The sequence below is a fragment of the Sorex fumeus genome, unplaced genomic scaffold, assembly GCF_029834395.1.
Source record: "Sorex fumeus unplaced genomic scaffold, SorFum_2.1 ptg000048l, whole genome shotgun sequence".
In the NCBI taxonomy this organism is placed as follows: Eukaryota; Metazoa; Chordata; class Mammalia; order Eulipotyphla; family Soricidae; genus Sorex; species Sorex fumeus.
This window is the reverse complement of record NW_026606105.1, coordinates 11,748,886-11,754,659: the sequence shown is the minus strand read 5'-3', so window position 1 is coordinate 11,754,659 and position 5,774 is coordinate 11,748,886.

Here is a 5,774-nt window from a genome sequence, read left to right as displayed (position 1 = left end):
TTGTAGGCTAGTCTCTATCACCTGTTCACACTACAAATAGTTCATCTCATTCAACCTGTCTGCGCTCAGGGCTAACTCCTGTCTCCACAACCTGGGATCTCTCCTGGTGGGGCTCAGGGGACCACATGGAGTAGCAAGGATCAAACCCAGGTGTTTCACATGCTAGGCAATGACACTCCCTATTGTACTATTTCTCCAGCCCTCACCTGTTTATTGATGAAGACTAACGTATCTGTATTAGTCTAGTTAGTATAATTTAGTTATAGTCTTATATATGAATTTGGTCCTATAACTAAACTATAGTCAGTATAGTTTACCACATCAACAGATTAAAAGAGAACACATATCATTCTAATGCATGGCAGAAGAGCTTTCCTTTAAAGTCAGTGTTCAATTATTAAAACATATTTCAGTAAGCTAGAGGTAAAATGAACTTTCTTACGCCACTAAGAATCTAACGGTAGAAAACGTAACAGGGGAATTCAGAAAACGCTTCCTTTAAAACCTAAGAAGAGGGAGAGAGTATGGGGAATATTGTCTGCCATGGAGGCAGGGGGAGGGTAGGAAAGGAGGGGACAAGAAAAAAAAAAACCCTAAGAAGCGTGCTCATTACTATCACAGATGCTGTTCAGTGTCCTACTGGGTTCTCACCAATGCAGAGACTCACCAAATAAATATGAAATAAATGTAATATTTATAGTGTAAAATCAAATTTTACATTATGAATATTGTCAAGGGCCGGAGCAATAGCACAGCGGGTAAGGCGTTTGCCTTGCACGCTACCGATCTGGCCGACCTGGGTTCGATTCCTCTGCCCGTCTCGGAGAGCCTGGCAAGCTACCATGAGTATCTCGCCCGCATGGCAAAGCCTGGCAAGCTCCCTGTGATGTATTCGATCTGCCAAACATAGTAACAACCAGTCTCACAATGTTACTGGGCCCGCTTGAGCAAATCGATAAACAACGGGAGGACAGTGACAGTGACAGTGAATATTGTCAAATAAAATTGAGTTGGAAGGGCAGGAAGATGACTCAAAAGAGCTAGAGTGCAAGGCAGCATGCAGGAGGCCCAGCTTGGATTCCCAGCGCTGCCCTTTGCATGACCTCAAGCACAAGGTCACGAGTTGATCTTGAGTACCACCAGGCATGACCCCCCAAAAAACATAAGATGTGATCAGGAAAACATGCTGGAAATTCCACAAAGAGTTTCTTCTAATTAGTCCACAGGCACTTATACTTAAGTCTGGCGTAAGTAGATTGCACGTACCCTCCTAAAGAGGGGAGCGGGGTTTCCCAGGTGATAATCTACATTTCTGGGATGTTTCAGCTACATACAGGAAATAGGAAATAGGAGGTACTTAGGTAATTAGGGAATGGTGAGAACCTTATTGTTAGGTTGGAGAATATATCTGCTAGAAAAAAAAAGCTGGAACTCATCAACTGATAATTGCCTTTTTTCTATTGCCATAACTCATACCTGCTGAACCAGATTAGTTGCATAATTGACTATTGTCACAAAAATGCCCTGAAGGATTGCTCTTCAGTCTGTGCGCTCCCATGAACACAGATCTCCCTTGCTTGTCTCTGAGTTTCTTCATGTATTTCCACTCTGGAGAAGCCTGGGTTCACTCTTGAATATGTATTTCCTTTGAATATATAGTTCCTCTTTTTCTCCTCTTTCATATCTTTCTAAGCAAATGTTTTGTTTTGTTTTGATTTTTGGGGCAACATCCAGCTGTGCTCAGGGCTTCCTCCTGATTCTGTGATTAGGAATCACTCCTGGCAGTGCTCAGGAGGCCATCTGGGTTGCTGGAAATCAAACTGGGTTGGTGGCCTTCCAGGCAAATGCCTACCTGATGTACTATCATTCTAGCCCCTAATCAAATTTTATTCAATAATAAAACTACTTTGCGTCATTTAAAAAAGAAAATGTGTCCCTAAAAAGTAGTGTGTTACTATGCCGCTGGACCACACACCAGGCTGTTTAATTTGGGGCATCCAGAGTTGAGCAGGTGAGACCCCTCCTTGCCCCAAGTGACCAGCCCAGGCAGCCGAAAACTTCCAGAACTCAACCGCCCACTGCTCACGGCCACTCTCCACATGCTCGGGCCAAGCCTGACCCAGGAGTGAACCTTCCTTCTGGACCATGCGGCCACATCCGCAGCCACACAACACTTCATAGGAGAACACACCCACCTTACCCATGCTCCAAGAGTACCGCACCACATTTGAGGGAATTCAAAGTAGTAGGCAACCAAACTTAGAGCGAAATATTATATTATTTCATTTCTGCTTTGGGACAGGGATTGGGGTTTGGGATGGAAACACCCGAAATGTGGTGGTGGGAAGGTGTAATGGTTGGCGGGATTGGTGTTTGAATATTAAATGTAATCAAATATTGTGAACTACTTTATAAAATAAATTAAAAATAAATAAATAAAAAGCAGTATGTTAAAAGAATTATCTTTCTTTTATCTGATGCCTGTCAAGATTGCAGGTGGGGTCAGGGGTGAAAGAAGGAACCTTGGAATACTGGTGGAAGAAAGTTGACGCTAGTGACGGGATCAGTGATGGAACATCGTGTGTCAAATACCCAACCATGAATAATTTTGTAATTCATGGTGCTTTCATAAAATAAAATTTGGTGGGAAAAAGAATGATAGGGGACTGAAGTGATAGATAGTACAGTGGGTAGGGCATTTACCTTGCATTGGCCCAACCCGAGTTGGATCTTGGCATCCCATGAGCACTGCCGGGAGTGATTTCTGAGTTCAGAGCCAAAAATGAGTATCACCAGTGTGGCTCCAAAACAAAATAAACAGAGAATTATCCTTCATTGCCTCGCATACAGTTGCATATCAGGTGGAGGGTCAACATACTTAAAATAGGCTCACCTGTGTAACTCTGCCCCAAGCTGCAAGTCCGACATTTGGTTCCTTTGTGGATCAGCTCAGGATTGCTTTTTGTGTGTGCTTTTTCCATGGCCGATAGTCAGGAGCGTCTCCCATCCCATATTCAGTCACCAAGACAAAAGTAGCACCCAAACATCATGCGTGTGGCCCCAAAAACATTAACAAGAAAGTGATAATACAAAGTTGAAAAGATTTAGCTAAAAATCATTCAACAAAGATAAGAACTCAATATGTAGGTTGAGCAAAAGATTAGATTGTACTGACAGAAAATTAGTAAGTTCGACGGTAGAGTTATCCACAAGGAAGCACGTGAAATTTTTAAAAGTGAAACACAAAATATAAACATATATATCATCCAAAAAGTTGAATGACCCAATATGCTTAGTATCCCAGAAGGAAAGGAGAGATAAAGTGGAATTAAGGTAATGGTTGAATGTTTCCCAATACTAATTAAGGACAATATATAATTGATTAGGCCCAAAGATTTTATTTTATTTTATTTTATTTTTTGCTCTTTGGGTCACACCCGGCGATTCTCAGGGGTTACTCCTGGCTCTGCACTCAGGAATTACTTCTGGCAGTGCTCAGGGGAACATATGGGATGCTGGGAATTGAACTCAGGTGGACCCGCATGCAAGGCAAATGCCTGCTTGTGCTATTGCTCCAGCCCAGGCCCAATGATTTTTAACAAGAAAAAAAATGAAGAATATGTGTTAATTCAGGGACCCAGCTGAAGTGGCAGCAGCATTGTAGACAGCATATACTAGTTTTATTGTTTTGTTTTGGGACCACACCGGTGATGCTCAGGGTTATTCCTTACTCAACACTTAGAAATGATTCCTGGCAGTGCTAGGGCACCATATGGGATGCCAAAGATCAAACCCAGGTCAGTCATATGCAAGGCAAACCACCCTACATGTTGTATGTACTATAGCTCCAGCCCCTGAGTTTTACTTTTTAATCAATTTCTATGGTCTCTTTTATCTTTTAACTGGGTTGTTTAAACCACTTCCTTTTTTTTTTTTTTTGTTTTAAATTTCAGGGTCCTTCCCAGCAGCCAGAGTTCCTTATTGTCCTGTTATCTGGGCCTTGGTGGGAAGGGGCAGAAAGAGAATGGGAAAGAGTGTGTGTGTTCCTCAGAGACTGGTCCACATTCAAAAGAACAAAAGCAACCGATGCTGGCGCGGATGTGGCGAGAAAGGGACACTCCTTCACTGTTGGTGGGAATGTCGACTGGTTCAGCCCTTCTGGAAAACAGTATGGACGATTCTCAAAAAATTAGAAATTGAGCTCCCATTTGACCCAGCAATACCACTCCTGGGAATATATCCCAGAGAGGCAAAAATGCATAGTCGAAGTGACATCTGCACTTGTTTGTTCATTGCAGCACTCTTTACAATAGCCAGAAACTGGAAGAAACCTGAATGCCCAAGAACAGATGACTGGTTAAAGAAACTTTGGTACATCTACACAATGGAGTACTATGTAGCTGTTAGAAAAGATGAAGTCATGAAATTTACATACAAGTGGTACAACATGGAAAGTATCATGCTAAGCGAAATGAGTCAGAAAGAGAGAAATAGACATAGAAAGATAGCATTCATCTGGGGGATATAAAGTAACAAAATAGGAGATTAATACCCAAGAATAGCTGAGATCAGCACCAGGAGGATTACTCCATAGCTTAGAGGCCAGCCGGGCATTCTAGGGGAAAGGGCAGCTCAGATAGAGAAGGGAGCACCAAATAAAGGGTGTTTGGAGGATCCTCCCAGGAGGGGAGATGCATGTCGAAAGTGGACTATGGACTGAACATGTTTGCCACTCAATGCCTCTTTTGCAGACCACAACACCCAAAAATGAGAGAGAGAACACAAGGGATTGCCCTGCCACGGGGGGGGGGGGGGGGGAGGGGGGAATGGGGGGGAGGGATATTATCCATGGTGGTGGAAAATGGGCACTGGTGGAGGGATGGGTATTTGATCATTGTATAATCGAAACCCAAGCACAAAAAATTGTAAATCTACAACTGTACCTCATGGTGTTTCACTAATAAAAAAAAAAAAGAAAAGAAAACACAATAAAATTTATAATTCAAAAAAAAAAAAGAGTGTGTGTGTTGCCTGGTTGGGGATCTCCTTTCATCTGTTGCTTTCACACACCCAACTTTATCTATTTTGACTGGTTACTTTCAATGATTTGCTGTTGTTTTGGTTTTGGGGTCACACCCAGCGATGCTCAGGGGTTACTCCTGGCTCTGCACTCAGGAATTACTCTTGGCAGTGCTCGAGGGATCATATGGGATGCCGGGGATCGAACCCGGGTCGGCTGCGTTCAAGGCAGACACCCTACCCGCTGTGTTATCGCTCCAGCCCCCACTTTTTAAATGATTTGACTCTTAAAATGACCCACTTAAATGAACATTCAGTTCCCCTGGCACCCTCCCCCCACCACTGTATCTTTACTATGTGTTCAGTCTTATTTCCCTACATCAGTATGACTGTTGCTTATCTATCATCCTGCTTTCAGAATTTGCTTTAACATGGACCCATCAACTAATTCTCTCCACTTTTGCTAGTTTGAAAAATCTTTATTTTGACATCATTTTTTTTCTTGGTTTGGTTTGGTTTTGAGGCCACACCTGGCAGTGCTTAGAGCTTAATCCTACTCAGGAAACTCTATGGGTTGCTGGGGCTTGGACGAGTGCAAGGCAAACACCCAGCCTGCTTTACTATCTCTCCAGCCTTTGGCATCATTTTTTGTTTTGTTTTGTTTTGTTTTGCTTTTTGGGTCACACCTGGCGATGCACAGGGGTTACTCCTGGCTCTGCACTCAGGAATTAGCCCTGGCGGTGCTCAGGGGACCA